Genomic DNA, 16641 nt, shown 5'->3' on the forward strand with positions numbered 1-16641 from the left:
GTCCTGCCGGGGGTTCACTTGCACCCGACATCCTGGGTCTTAGCCATGCGCAGGGTCAGGTTGGGATTCACCTGAGACTAGATGGCCTCAAGCTGTGCACTCCTGTACATGTCAAAGTACTCACCGGTGTCAGCATAGGAGGCAAGATAACCCCACTGCCTCTAGCCACCCGCCTTGTTTTTGGGGTTCAGATAACTTGTATGGCATGTAGGCCGAGTATATGGGCTGTCCATAGCCTCATCCGATAGCGTAGCAGCCATAGTGCCTGGCCCTGAGGACTAATTAAATGAGAGCGGCAGGTGAAGTGTGCAAATGGCTCAATTAAGACATTACATTTATGTTTTGCAACCCCACCTGCAGAGACAGACCCCCAGACTCCGCAAAAGCGTACAACAGGGCTTAGAGTGGATAACACAAAGTTGTTTTAGCCCAAATCTATACTTCTGATCTGTGAAAAGTGTCTTGTTTAGCTGAACCCGTCCCTACCATGTATGTTATGCGAGTAGTGCAGTACTTATTTTAGCTTGTGGCTGGAGGCAACTCTGTCTCATGAAATGTTATCTTGCTAAAAATGTAACATTCAGTGCCACTGAAACGGACCTAATTGATAGGGCAACAGTATGTTAAGTTAATCGATAGTAAATTATTATTTTCCTAAAGTGGATCGCTGTTGACCTGATTTTACTATGGTGTATGGTGTCCTCCTTGGGTGTTTATTGTTAAAACAGAACTTTGAAATTAATTAACCCTTTCGCTACTGCGGCTATTCCGCCGCAGCGCTAAGTGGGCATGGCGGCCGCATGCTGGTGACAGAACCGCTCCGTCACCAGCCGCGGTTGAGCTGTGCTGGTGACGGAGCGGTTTCGTCATGACCCGCCCCGCTCATTAAGACTGCCGCGCAGGCGCGAAATCAGCGTCGCGCAGGCGCGGCGGCCGGGCCATGACGGAACCGCTCCGTCATCAGCACAGCCCAACCGTAGCTGATGACGGAGCGGTTCCGTCATCAGCAGGGGAGGGGTTAAGAATACAGGTGCCTAGTTCGAGCACAATTTTAGCTGTGTAGGGACAGTCTACTATTGCCACATTATAATCGCGCTTGCAGAGCTCTGATGTTTTAAGCCCATGCGTGACCAATAAATTCAGTCCTGCGTTTTCTTTGCATTGTGGGATTTCCAGCCTTGATTTCACACGGGATGGGCAGCATTACCAGGACAAGAATGCATAGTAATACCTTGGCACTATATTCGCTGCTCCAGTATAGACGTGGAGCACTTGAGAGCTCTGCGGTTGCTTGCCAACCCATGAAATCTACAATCCGGGAAAGAGTGGGGGTGCAGGCGATGAGGAGTCACTTACTCAGTGTCAGGTATGGGGATGTTCGCCCAATTGTGTGTTCTTTACTTTGCGTTCTAGTATTTGTATTTTGTTATTTATTTTTGTAGCTTTGTGCTCGTAGCGATACAATTAATGGAAAGGAACAAAAAAGAATGCAGATCTACTCAAACCTTGGCATGCGCAAATGATTGCTGCGAACACCGCCTGCAGAAACATTTCTTTTCTCTGGATCAAAGTTGGCAAAGCCATTTGTATGAAAGCTCAGTTTTTGGAAAAGAAAGGTAAACAGTCGGGGAGGCTCTCTCAAAAATATGTAGCCTTGACACGGTTACTCCTTTCCCTTCAGGTATGGACACCCGACAGGTAGCAATGCCTAAAGGTTAAGAGACACTCACTACATACACCTGGTAGAAGGGCTTCAGATGGTTAAGAATCCGGCACACTGCTAAACTGCATGCTCCCGAACTGCATTCACTGTGGGCAAAAAAGGCTATGAGGACTTAGTGCCACATAATTTCACTACAGACACCCACTCCACACAATTCCACAGCTAACAATTCCAATCCAACCCATGTAATTCCACTCCACACCACATACATCCACTACACTCCAATCCAAATCACATTGATAAAAGACGTCATTTACATCGCCAATACCGCTCTCTCAACTGCGAGACCAATTTGCATTGCAAATGCTTGTTATCTACAAGTAGATACTCCTTGACAGCAAATGCATAGACATTTAATTGAGAGTATTATACAACATGTACATGACCCAAGGGTATCACAGCACTGTACAATATGCAATACAATTTACCCACCAAAATTGGTAGTCACAATAGTTTTTGATGTTTCATAGATCGTTCTGTACATGTTAAGAGGCTCTGAAACTCATGACACCACCTGTAGTTAGACTTTAAAATTACACCTGGTGGTTAATGTAATAAGAGGAATATAGTTGTGGTTGATGTATTTCTGCCTGATTTACATTGTTTCTGACACTGTTAATAAAGTTTCCTGTGGATGGGTTTGTATGTATCTCTGGAGGAAAGCAGTCCCCGATTCTGGGTGTGTTTCCAGGAGCATGTGCATGAATTTTCTATCTTGAATCAAGTAGCAAGCCAGTAGTAGTGTTTCGGAGCTATGTAGTGAGCATTTTCTTCCTGGTCGTGTTAGTTTGTTCACTGAGACACTGCAAAATACCTTCGTATGTGCTTTGTGTGTTGCAGGCTATCTTAAAGATGCATCTTTGCTTCGATTGGGAGCCATTCTATCCTAGATAGTGTGGGAGCGATGTGGTCATAGCATTGTTCCCCTGACTTGAGTTTTGCAGTTTCAATTCGCGTGGCCTTCATGGGACCTAGGTGCAGTGCTTAATATGTTTTTTTTTAAAGTGCCTGGGCTCTCCTCAGGAGGCCACTGCAGCTTGCACAACATAGTGCCCCTATCTGCACTGCCAATTATAGTAACAACATTAACTACCACACTCTTACAAGTGTAACATTTCGTACTACTCCAGTTCCCCACAGCTATAAGAATGGCTTGGGTTGCAGGTAATAGTATTTTTTTATGTATACTGAATTAATATTTAACTGTTGTGGTCATCTCAGACAGCATCACCTTGTGGCACACTGCCACAGGCGCCGGTTTTGACAAATAATTGCCGGTGGCGAGCACCGGAAACAACCAGCTCAAATTAAGCACTGGCTAGGTGGGATTTTGGTGTGCTGGTGAGTATGACATTGCCATAGTCTAGTTTAGAGATCTCCTTCAGTAATAAGACCCAAGCTATCCATATGCACATTTCAGTCAAAATGAAATCCCATATGTCCTATTATGAAGATGCCCTTTTTCAACTTTAGTTTCTTTCATACTATTAGACGTTGACCAGTAAGAGAATAAACTTTTCTGCCAAGAATAATTCTTGAGGTTCCTTACGTAATTCCTGTCCACCAGAGGTTCAACCAGATATTGTATCCATCTCCCTCTGTTAATGTGTTCTCTAATGCTTTTAACTTAACATTGCTCAGTCACTCAGTTCCTTATTTTCTAAAATATCCAGTGGTTACACTGCTATTGTGGAAAAAACTACTTAAAACCAGAAATTTTATACATTTATGAGACTTTCAGCTTTCTATATCCAGCCAACGTAATGGCAAAAAGGAAAATGTTTAACTTAACCAATCATAACATTTTATGGACACCATTCCTTTTCTGAACCCTTTACAGATTGACTTGGATGTAATAGGCATATGTAACCGTTCTTCTGGACATGATTAAGAGGCTGAACTTTGGCAAGGGCGTTTTAACCCCTTCGATGCTGATTATGAGCTCAGCTCGTCATCAGCCACGGTGGTCGTGCGCGGATGACGAGCTGAGCTCGTCATCTAACGCGGCTTTTAGAAAAAAGGCGTGTAGCGGAAAAAAAACCGCCGCAGCGATGCGGTTAAAGCTCTGTGGCTTTACTAGACTTTCCTGTATCTTTTGACGTTGACCATCAACACGTGATCCTTGCTGTTTGAGAGCAAATAGCTTTAAGAGCTCCACACCAAGCCAACAGTAATTTTTGTAATCAATCTTTCACTTTGTAGTCATTCCACCTCTTCCTTGTTCGCCTCAGCATCTCTTCTACTATCTCCCACCAGTATTTTCCTTGTCTAATCGGACGTGAATGTAGTATCCAGCAAGATTTTCCCACCAAGGGCCTGCCTCTTTTAGCCCCTATAAGCAATGCTATATTCAAACCCACTTTTTCCTTACATAGAAGTATTTCTTCTGAAACTTTGTAATATCAGATTAAATAAGATAGGCAGACATTATTTATTACTTCTATGCTCAGTAAAAGAGCACATCTCCATTGCCCATCAGCAGCATAGGCCGCAGTCAAACAAAACCAGACAGCCCATTTTTTTTTTCTCTAAATGACTATAAATTGCTTACTCTGGATCAGCATTTATAGTTGGTTCACTTTGGCATGGTTAGCAAAATGCTTGTCTAGGGTGGACTGTGCATCATTAAACGTCCCTGAGTCAGTAAAGTAGAATGCCATTAACATCTCTGTTCAATAGACTATCAATGGCACTTTAACCCGTTGACCGTGGCGCGAATTGTGACATGGCGTGAGTGAAATAAAGGGTGGGCGTAGTTCGGACGGACCCCGGCCGTCCTCCGCACACACCTACCGTGACGTCGGACGGCAGGGGGATGTTTAGACTCAAGTGAAAATTGTCTTAAGCATTGTCACTCGCATCATCTGCTGTAGGAACTAAATACTTTGCAATACTGGACCGCTGAACGGAATTACACCAAATTTGGCAAAATTTCGGACACAGTTCACACATTGGCTGTCTTGCAGTGTGAATGGTGACACTTTTCCTAATCATGTGCAGATCCTCCTAAAAAGTAGTGCATTTTGAAGCCAGGTTTGGAGAACTAATACTTAACTTTATAAATGCTTTGCTTTCCATACTTATTCATTTCAAAACTGTCTTCAGGTTACAGTAATTCACAGCCAGTAGTGCAGTTTCTTTGGGCCAATAAGAATCCGCTTTTCCTATGTTGAACTTTAAAACTAAAAAGGATTTATAACTGGTTATATGTACATCTGAATGCTACAAAGCACCCATATTTATTTGTTTGCATTCACGCCACAGTCAGCCTTAGCAGCTGTCTCTCTGAAGACCGCATTGTATACCATATTCAACAAAGCCAATCTTTTCTCAAAATTGGATGGCTTTTCTGTTAATCTCCGCTCCCTTGGTCCTATTTGTTGCTTTACTCCCTTTGTGTGTTTGACGCCCGCCCACAAGTGCTATTTGGTTTCGTTTTTGGTAGATTCAATATTCTTCCTGGTCTGAATGCAACATTGAAAATAAAGCCACTTTTATACAATACTAATTTGCAGCCTTCAGTGCCGTATAGTGGGTCACCAGAGCAACTGTAGTAAAAATTTGGAAGATATAACATCGATCTTGACAGTCTAGTATAAACAAGCATAAGCAATGCCAATCTTGCTGATACATGTAAAAGTTGGCGAAACTGGTTAGTTTTGCCAGTGCTGTTTTGTTTTTGCAAGCATGGTACCATGACGAATAGACAAAAAGCCCAATAGATGGATAGAATGCTGTACAATGTAAAACATTCACCCCAGTACAGAGATCTGATCCTAAATCCATCGTTTTTTTGCTTCTCCTGCCATTCCAGTTTAAACCCAGCCATATGCAAATCAGTATTGACGCTGCTCCCCATGGAAACAGGCCAGGTCCTCCCTGGACCAGAAACCAGCATCCTGGGACCGGTTTCGGGGTATTACCCCCCATCAGCCAGGCTAGCTTGACTCAAGGGGAATAGAGAGCACGGGACCCACCTCTTGGCATACACGTCCCACTCTGGGTAATAAAAACAGCCCGAACTGCAAGGCCAGGTCCTCCCTGGACCAGAAACAAGCATCCTGGGACCGGTTTCAGGGTATTACCCCTCATCATGATTAGACAGCAGCAATTTCTGTGCAATTTTCTTGCAGTAAATAAATAACCTAATCTCACCAGCTTTCCGAGGCTAGGCCTAAACCTATTACCATTACATAAGCGTGCATTATTTTTTTCTTAATCTGCTATCATTTCACCTTTTGCCACAATATCAGGCACTGGAGTAAATATTAAAAACATTCTTAACAGTTTTTGAGATGTAAAGTTTTATTTTCTTTGTGGTGATGGGACATATGTCCTATTTCCATGTTATTCAGAATTTCCGATTTTGGTGGAACAGGAAGTCACGGTCAAAATTTAGATTCCAAATAATTTAGTAAATATATTGCAGTATTATTATGCACAGAATCTTCACATACTTTATCAGGGTCAAATTTAGCAGGTTAAATAGGACCCAAAAAATGGCCCCGTAAGGAGTAATTTCATGTGGAAATATGTGAAGCAACACTGTTTTTTCCTGCCCAGTCCACAGGGGATAACTCTGAACTCTTAAGTAATTCTGAATCCAAAAATAACCAGTGCCTGCAGTATCTGTAATTGTGTGTGTGAAATTATCACATCGGGAATTCCAATGCACTGATGTACACGGAGAGTTTTATGCAGAAAATGTACTTTGGCAAACGAAAGATGTTGTCTATTACTGGCAAGGTACATATGTTTGAGTCAACCGACTGGCCTTCCAAAAAGCTTGCCTTCCAGGCCTTGGTCATCTAAAAATCGTAGAGCAAGAAAAAACGATTGTGGACATAGAACTGGTGTGGTAGTAGTGTACATTTGTTCTGCAACAATAATGTGGAGGCTTCTCAGACCAACATAAAGCTACAGATTTCAATGGAAGTTTAGAAAGCCAGAGAAAAGTGAACCATGCTTACAGTGTTACGAAGCAGATGGTAAACCGAGACCAAGAGAGATGCTAACTTGTTCATAAAATACGAAATAAGCATTTCTGTATTGTGGACTGCTTAGATAGAAGAATAGAAATGAGAGGGTTAACACATACAGTACAAGCCATCTTGATTCAGAACAAAAGACAGATCATTTAGAGTTTTTTTTATAATAGAATCAGATTCCACAGGGTATCTGATTGCTGTCCAGCAATAAACACATGTAAAAACATGCGTTGGTCATTAATCAGTCACTATACCTCGCGTCCTCGCCATGCACAGTTTTTCATCAAATATGTAATTTCAGATGTTGCAGCGATCTTATTAATGATGTCATGGAACATGTCATGAGTGATTTAATATTTGGGGTCAAAAGTAGTGCATGGCGAGGGTGCAAGTTATAATTTCTTTGTCCCAAGTTAAATTATGTTCCTTGAGATCACAATAACTGGTGAATTTCAGTGGTTGTGTGTTTTAAACTGTATGTTCTGACTGACATTTTCTCTTAACTATAATGTACCTTTAACCTTTGCTTTTTTCTGTGAATTTCTAAATTAAAAAAAATGCAAAGTACAATATTATTACCACGACTAACTATAACATCACTTCAAACGTTGTTTTTTTTCTCCATTTATTTTTAGTTTTTTTCTCTTAATGCAAAAGTAGTTTATTATTATTATACTTAATGCAAACCCATGATACACACTGCTTTTGGTCTGTGGCCTTGTGTACAGCCCCTTGTGGGCATTCAACTCCACATCATGCAGGTCCTTCAGCCCTTCTCATTGTGGGTTGGCTGCAGTGCCTGTACCCAAAGCCCCGTTGGCAGGGGCTTGGGCACAGGGCTTGGAGCACAAACTCTAATTGGCACGTGGGTGACTGTGATGTTTTAATATAAACAATGTCATTTTAAGGAAGGCTGAATTACTGACTTTGTCAATGAGTCTGAACACTAAAATATCAAAAGTGGGCCTATTGACTTTAGGACGGGGTCAGCATATCAAAATATATAATGTATACCTATTGCTAAAAATTCACCAATAATTATCAAATGTATAGCTCATTAATTTACACAGTGCAATGTTTAATAAGTGATTGACATTTAATAAAATTGTAATAAGGTTATATTAAAATAGTCATTTATAAAACCATTTTCAAGCTACTACTTGAGCCATGGAATCAATGACAAAGAGACTGCATGCCAGCCGAAGAGCATAGAGCTCCAGCTGGGAGTGCTTTAAAGAAATATGGTAATCTCCCAGGTCACGGATTTAATGGTCCAGCAGGCTTACTGTTTTTAATGTTGCCAGGTGGCCAATGAACTCCCTCAGCCTCCCACCACGTTACCAAAACGTTTGGCCGTGCTCTGCCACTTGTAGGGCCACCACCGGCTCCAAAATTCTATCTATAAAGCCCTTGCAAGGAGCTGTGTATAATAAATGAACGGCTTGTGCCACTTATTTATCATTCCTTTTTTAAAATTATATTTTCTGGGTATTCCTGTGCCTAATGTTGACTTTCTGTTAGGAGTTGCTTGGAGAGCCCTAGGGCCCCCACTGCCCTGCCAACTCTATGCAAGTGGCCCCATATGGGGCCACTTGCAAGAGCTGACCACACTCAATTTTTATTTTTTCAATCATGTGGTGCCAAAGTGCCCAAATGCCCACCCGGAAGCAATTCTTTATTTCCCTGATCCACCTTGGGGTGTTCCTTTAAAATAAGAAAGAAACTGGAGGCTGCTGTACTGGTTAAAAAAACATGGTGCCAGAATCCACAGCGCCAATTAATATAAAAATAAAAACAACAGTTTTTGGACAGGGAGGGTAAGGTATCTCAATCCTGCCCCCTATTTGTGACTACTGGCAGTACTTGTGTCAGTAGTGCCATATATGCCCTTCGCAATTCCACCCTGGTTAACCACCTCCTTTTTGCTCCACTTCGTTCCTCAAACACATTATTCACATTCCCCAAGCTCAAATACCCCCAATTGTCCCACCCCTCTGAATAAAGGCCTCCGTTTGGTTATTTTGCCCATTTTCCTTCAGGTTGCCAGCCCCAAATTGCTACCCTACCTCCTCTGTAAACCTTAGTTCAACCATACGATTGTGCTCAAAATTGTGCAAAATTTCGAGCATGATCACATGACCAACGGCTGTTTTGAATGGTTGCTATAAAAACCACACCCCAACCATGAAGCCAGTTCTTGGGTTGCTGGAATTCAAGAAGACAGATCTTCCTTGCAAGAGCACCATTTACCTTCACAACTCTGGACTGCAACATCATCCTCCTGGGCCAGCCGATTCCTGTATTGTGACAGCATATCCACATCAAAATGTTCAAAATAAAAGAGAGAATTACCAAAGACTTCAGGTTAGGGTGCTCAACCGATATGGGTCACAAATTTAGTCAACAATCTCTAGAGTGAGACTTGATATTTAGAAAACAGTGTGTTTCTGTGAGGACCTCTTTTTGTGATTTTGTGCATTCTAGTTTTGATGAAAAACTCTTGTAACTCTGGACATTTTTGGAAGAGTGACTTTCTTCTCCTGGCATTAGCAGGAGTTGAGACTTTGCCCTTTTGACAATATTAGGAGTTGATAAGCCAACAGCCCCTGATTCAAGGAGTCAGTAATGTGGTCTCAACAGTGTTGTGTAATCCAAACCCTATCTCTAACCTAGGTAAGCCTCTACAAGTTAGTGTAATCCTTACTCAATGATTTATGTGTCATAGTATGTACTTTTGTGCTAACTGTGTGGAAGACAGCACTACTAAATGCAAACCACGACTATCATGTTCTACATTCAGAAGCAGGGTTGCTCTCTGTACTAGATGCATTGGACAATCCCCAACAACATTTACATGCTAGCTGAACATTTTATGGGAGTTGAGAACAACTCCGAGGACCTGCTCAACAGAACATATCAACAAGTTCATGAGTGGGAACTCAAGCTAGAAGTCCTTTACAAGTATTTCCAACGGTAGAGGACTGCAAAACTAGACAGATCTGTTTCAGAACTTTTCCTTCAGAGAATCAGTGGAGAATGGGATCGGCACCAAATCTAATGATGTTGAATTGCTAGTTGTAGTGAACTTGCTAGTTTCCCCTGTCTAAACAATTTTTTTTCAGAACAAGCTTTATTGTCATATCAGGAAAGATTGCACAAACATTTCACAGTACTCCGAACCCCAGAGGAGCCATGAGCAGAAAATCTAGGTATAGAGATTAGCAATCAATGCAGAATACAACGGAAATCAGTTTTGCCGAAGAACCCCCCCAAATCGTCTAAACAATTTTGACCTCCTGAAAAGTTCCCAAGCCTGAACGGAGAGAGACTTCACAGAGGATGACATCGAACAGTATCCGACCGCGGATTAGTCCTTCCTAGGTACGGATTTCAGACTTCACCCGCGAAGAGCTTTTTGGCATTGACGATGACCACTCCAGATTTCCTGCTGGGGCCAAGCCTTGCACGGAAGACCCGTGCTTGTCCAGACTGCCATTGTCCAGGTCTCCTTCGAGCCCAACCTGCAGCTCCACCAGGCAAGGACTATTTTCTAGAAAAGTCAGAAGGTAAATGTTTCACCCAGACAAACCTTGCCTCTTTACCCAACCGGCAGAAGCTCACAGTAAACCTTAACCTTTGATTTCGACCCAGTCTAGCACAACCTGATAACCTTGATAGACGCTTTGCACTTTCTGGCCCTATTTTGACTTAAAACCTCTATAAAGTACTATATCCGGTTTCCTACATCTGATTTTTGTTGTTTGGGTGTCTATTTGCTCGTTAAATTTTACATAGGTGTGGGAATTTTACTGTGTGATTTTTCAGTTTTGGTACTGATAAATAATAATAATAATAAATGCTTAACACATTTCTTCTATGTTGAGCTGTGCTAGAGCTACCAAATTATTGAGACCTAACTGTATCTGGTACAGAATGGTGACATTATTGCTGGTGTGGACTGCCCTCCCCACTAACTAATAATCCACTTTCTCACACATTGCTACTATTTGATTACGGAGATGTTTCTCACTTATTTTTTGCTGTTTGTTACCCATGTCACTCCAAGTTGAGGACTGCATTTAAAACATAAATAAATGAATGGTATAAGAAAATCTTCATCTCAATATCGAGCCAGTTAAAATGTAAATACCAAACTGCACACAAATTGGATCTTTAACAGACATCTGAAAAAGAGTGGTTGGCTTTTGCGTGTGTCTGTCAAAGGAACAGGTGTAAAAGCTTAAGTATTACACCTGTTTCAAATTAAACAGATTGACCTTGCAAGAACAGACATAAGGTGAGAAGGGTGCTGTGATGGAGAGGAAAATCATTCTCCACATATTGTGGATCTTTCCCAGGGACATTGTTTACTAGGAGGACCATTAAAGGAGCCATATAAGGCAAGAGAGATCAACCATCCTTACCAAGGATACGAAGGCGAACTTCTGATGCCTGCTGAAGAAGGTGCTTAATACATTTAGATGTAGGATGGGGGCTTCGTTAGCTTATGATACTCGCTGCAAACACATTTCTGCTTCTCTAAGATAAATAATGATTCTATTTTTTTGTTCGTTAAGAATGTTACTTGCACAGTTATCTATAAGGATTTGTTGCCCACCCAGGCTGAGAGGCGTTAATGTCCTCCCAGATGTGAAGGGCATGACGATACAATATGTTTTTGAGTAGTGCAAATGTCCTGCCAACGTGAAGTGTTTTATTAGGAAAGAGAGTAACTGAATCTCAAAAGCAAGTTATGCTAAGAGTAGTTTGATTTGGCTGGCTCTGCTCAGTGACTCAGTAGACAGAAATAGTTTGATTAAAGATAGCGCTTCTCACTGTCCCAATGAATTAGATTTTTATGTTCTTTATGATTGTAGGAAGGGGGAGGCTCTAGTTGGCGCAGTGGCGACACTAGCGACAAGCAGGGACTCTCTCTTCCTCGCCAGGGCTGAGGGTTACCTTCCAGACAACCTCTGCTTACCCTCTAGGTAGTGTGGCTTAAGCAGTCGTAGGCTAATCTTTGGGGCACATAGGGTTAAACACTTGCAATATTACACCGTCACAACCAACCCACCACACAATGAGACCAAACTGTATTTGTTGAAAATATATCTCTTTATATAAACTTCAAGCAGGCTTGTGAATACAGTTATCAGGCTTTCAAATAGCGGTTTCAAGTTACTTAGTTCAATTTGCCACAGTTCTTTCTAGCAATAAGAGTTCTTAGGGCCTTCTGGCCAGTTCAACAAAGTTCTTGTAGAGCGGGCGGCTTCCAGGGGAGCTGTCCCACGTCGCGTTGCCTTCCCGGGGTCGCTGTTTGTTGCGGCTCTCAGCCGAGCAGGTCACGGGTCATCCGGGGCAGCGGTGTTCTGCGGCGGCAGGGTCCTTTCCTCGTCGTTCGCTCCGACCCTGGAGGCGGCGGCTGTGTGGTGGCGGCAAGTGGCAGTACGGTCCCCAAGTGCAGGACGTACCCAGCCAAGTGCCGGTGCAGTTGTGCGCTCACAGCTGCGCTGTCGGGCAGGATACCGACCCAGAGGACTCTCACAGGGCGACTGTCCGTCTTTGCAAGTGGATTGGCTGCTCGTGGCGCAGTCAACTCGAGAGCTCGGACCGGACGGGTCCTCTTTGCTTTGCTCTCGGGCTCCCGGTGCAGTTGCGGTCACGGTGTTCGGGCCAGCGGCGGCTGGACCTCACTTTGCTTTCGCTGTTGCTTTGGGCCCCGGTCACGGTGGTCAGGTGGATGTCGTTGCCTTGGAGGAGATTCCTCCGTCGGTACTGCAGTGATAGGCAGCACCTACAGTCTCTTTCGTCAGGGTGTAGCGCCCACTGGTCCTGGGGTGCTGGTCAGGGGGCAAGTTCACAGCAAGCCCTTGGAGATCTCTCAGCAGAGTTTGGCACAAAGTCTTGTAAAGCAAAAGTCTTCTCGCAGTCTTTCCTTTCTCCTCTCCTTCGGCAGCAAGGCACCAGACACAGGCAAGAGACAGCACCCTTCCTTGTCCTTCACGGTCCTTCTCGTCGGGCAGAGGTCCTTCTGTAGCCCAAACTGGATCTAACTTTCAAGGAGCAGGGCTCCTTCTTTTATAGGGCATTTCTTTTGTTCTCGCAGGCCAGGGGGGCCTTTGCATAGCCACTTTCAGTCCTTGAGTACTCTGGTGGGTGTACTCCGGCTTCTGCTTTCAGTGTGAGGGGCAGGCGCATCAGACGCCCCACAGGAGGTGGAGCCAGCATTGTGCGGACAGGGGCCGCCAGAGTACCTTGTTGATGGGGGCTTCGCCCTTCCTGGGCCAGGTGTCGGCTGAGTCATCAGTCGCTCCCCAGGAGGGTGGAGCTGGCATTGTGGGGGTAGAGCACAGCACGATCCAGAGTCAAGAGCCACTCCTACCTCCCACTAAGGTGTAATCTGCGCATTCACCACCTGTCATCCCCCCAGCCCTGTCACTCACACATCCCAGACAGTCAGAAACACATACCAGCAGAGGCGGCTGAAATGGTTAGGCAAGCAAATGCTAACTTTCTAAAAGTAGCATTTGCAAACCCAGGATACTAAAATAAACTTGCTACCATGCTCCCTGAGCCTGCTGGGATTATAGGGTGTAATAATTCCAGCAGCTCAGTCTGGCCTAATGGAGCAGGTAGCCTTCAATAGTGAAATACGGTCTTGGTTGTAAGTCACTACCAGGACAGGCCACACACATCAGGGCTTGTCCTGCCTTACACCTACAACGCACCCTGCCCACAGGCCTACCATAGGGGTGACTAATATGTAGTCAAGGGAAGGTTCGGGCTGGCAAGTGGGTGCACTTGCCCAGCTAGTGTGACAGTACGAGACCGCACGCGGGTTCTGCGGTCGCAGTTCCCAGACACATCTTTACGGCTGCTTCGGTGGGTGGCGCATCCAGCGCTGCAGTCCCACCAGCAGTATTGGCATCTACAAGCCCCGGCACTCCTAGTGCACTTTACTAGGGACTGACAGTAAATCCAATGAACCAATCATGGATACCAATCGCATGTACAATTTACAGTAGGGAGCACTTGCACTGCGGCACGGGTCAGCCGTGGCGCAGTGCCCTGAGTATCGGAAAACCAGCAAAACATCGGAGGCACATCAGCAAAAAGTGGAAGGGAGACTCACGCCAAGGTGCCAGGTCTAACATGTGTCCCCTCCAGCTGAAATGTGGGGGGAACTACCCTTCCCCAGGGAGTTCCACATCACTAAGGCGGAAAAATCTGGACAGACCGTCAGCGTTGGCGTGATCGGTGCCAGGGCGGTGTTCCACCGTAAAGTCCATACTCTGTAGAGAAATGGACCACCTCAACAGTTTCGGGTTCTCACCCTTCATTTGCATCAACCATGCGAGGGGCCTGTGGTCCGTCTGAACTCGGAAGTGAGACCCAAACAAGTAGGGTCTTAGCTTCTTCAGCGCCCAGACCACAGCAAATGCTTCACGCTCTATTGCACTCCACCTACTTTCCCGTGGAAGTAACCTCCTACTTATGAAGGCTACGGGTTGGGCAAAGCCCTCCTCAGTCATCTGTGAAAGAACAGCTCCTACACCATGCTCTGAAGCGTCTGTTTGCACTATGAATTCCTTGGAGAAATCAGGAGCCAGGAGCACGGGCGCCGTGCACATGGCAGTCTTCAGGGTGTCAAAAGCCTTCTGACAGGTGTCAGTCCAAATCACATTCCTGGGCTGCTTCTTCGAAGTCAGCTCTGTCAAGGGGGTCACAATCGTGCCATAGCCCTTGACAAACCTCCTGTAATACCCAGTGAGCCCCAGGAAGGCTCTCACTGCAGTCTGGGTCTTGTGGGGTTCCCAAGCCAGGATGGTCTCAATTTTGGGTTGCAAGGGTGCTACCCTGCCACTCCCCACTTGGTGTCCCAAGTACACCACTGAACCCTGCCCAATCTGGCACTTGCTTGCCTTGATTGTGAGGCCTGCTCTGCGCAGGGCCATCAACACTTCCCAGAGGTGTCGCAGGTGTTCTGGCCAGGTGCCACTGAACACCGCGATGTCATCCAGGTAGGCGGCACTGAACTCGTCCAGCCCAGCCAACACCTGGTTGACCAATCTCTGAAAGGTGGCAGGGGCATTCTTCATCCCAAATGGCATAACCCGGAACTGAAAATGCCCATCTGGTGTCGAGAATGCCGACCTCTCCTTTGCCCCATCGGTCAAGGCGATCTGCCAGTACCCAGACGTCAAATCAAACATACTGAGGAACCGGGCAGCCCCCAGCCGATCAATGAGCTTGTCAGCTCTGGGGATGGGGTGCGCGTCAGTCTTCGTGACTGAATTGAGTCCTCTGTAGTCCACACAGAACCGGAGTTCGGGTGTGGCTCCCGGCGCAGCAGCCTTTGGGACCAAGACCACGGGGCTGGACCAAGGACTGCTGGAAGACTCAACCACCCCAAGGGCAAGCATCTTGGAGACCTCCTCCTTAATGCAGGCCCTGACCCTGTCAGTCACCCTGTAAGCCTTATGCTTCACAGGTAAGCTGTCTCCAGTGTCCATATCATGGACGCACCAATCTGTGACACTCGGAACCAGGGAGAACAGATCTGGAAACTGCCCCAGCAACTGGCGGCAGTCTTCTTGTTGTTCGGGGGTCAGGGTGGGTGAGAGGTTAACTCCATCCACTGACCCGTCTTTCTCACAGGCCACCAAGAGGTCAGGAAGAGGCTCAGACTCCTCCTCCATTCCGTCATCAGTCGCCAGCAACATGCCCACTTCGGACCTTCGCAAGTGGGGCTTGAGGCGGTTGACATGTAGGACCCTCAAAGGGTTCCTGGCCGTCTTCATGTCCACCAAGTATGTCACTGGGCTCTTGCGCTCCACAACCTCAAATGGGCCTGTCCACTTATCTTGAAGAGCACAGGGCTCCACCGGGGCCAGGACATACACCTCTTGTCCAGGCTGAAGCTCGACCAGAGTGGCATTCTGGTCGTACCATCGCTTCATCTCCTCCTGGCTCGCGTCTAGATTTGCCTCGGCAAGTTGTCTGAAGCGTCTGGTTTGGTTTCTGAAGGCCAGCATGTAGCTATATACATTCTGGGGAGGTTTCCTGGGAGATTGCTCCCAGCCTTCCTTTACCAAACTCAGCGGTCCTCTCACGGGGTGACCGTACAGCAGTTCAAAGGGGCTGAACCCTAGGGACTTCTGTGGTACCTCGCGATATGCAAAGAGTAGGCATGGTAAGAGGACGTCCCACTTACGCCTCATCGGACCTTCCAGGCCCATAATCATGCCTTTCAGGGTTCGGTTGAATCTCTCAACCAACCCGTTACCTTGGGGATGGTAAGGCATGGTGAACTTATACGTTACGCCACACTCTTGCCAAAGGGACTTCATATATTTGGATATGAAGTTGGTCCCCCTGTCGCTCACCACCTCTAGAGGGAATCCTACTCGTGAGAAAATTCCCATCAGTGCACGTCCCACCACGGGGGCCGTCACTGTCCTCAGAGGGATGGCTTCAGGGTACCGGGTGGCATGATCCACCAAGACCAGGATGAACCTGTTGCCCATGGCTGTCTTGGGGTCCAGAGGCCCAACGATGTCAATACCCACTCGCTGGAATGGCGTACCGACCATAGGGAAGGGTTGGAGGGGAGCCTTGTTCTTCCCTCCGGTCTTCCCACTTGCCTGGCAAGTCGGACAGGTTCTACAATGAGCGTCTGAGCTCTTGTGCATTTGGGGCCAGTAAAAGTGGGTGACAAGCCTGTCATAGGTCTTGTCCATCCCCAAATGTCCTGCTAAAGGCACATCATGAGCCAGACCCAGTAGGAAGGCTCTGAACTTCTGGGGTACCACCAGCACACGGGCTGACCCAGGTTCAGCAGCCTTAGGCTCTGAATACAGGAGGTCGTTCTCCCAGTACACATAATGTGTCTTGGCCTGAACACCATTGGCCTGGTCTGCAGCCTGCTGC

The 16641-nt window shown here is 45.9% G+C and overlaps 1 protein-coding gene across 11 annotated transcripts in view; it reads left to right on the forward strand.

Annotated features, from left to right (window-relative positions):
* Window positions 1-16641, forward strand: part of EPS8 (EGFR pathway substrate 8, signaling adaptor) — a 1020454-nt gene that overhangs the window by 524770 nt on the left and 479043 nt on the right. The window lies entirely within an intron of this gene.

The sequence above is a fragment of the Lissotriton vulgaris genome, chromosome 1_1, assembly GCF_964263255.1.
Source record: "Lissotriton vulgaris chromosome 1_1, aLisVul1.2, whole genome shotgun sequence".
Lineage (NCBI taxonomy): Eukaryota > Metazoa > Chordata > Amphibia > Caudata > Salamandridae > Lissotriton > Lissotriton vulgaris.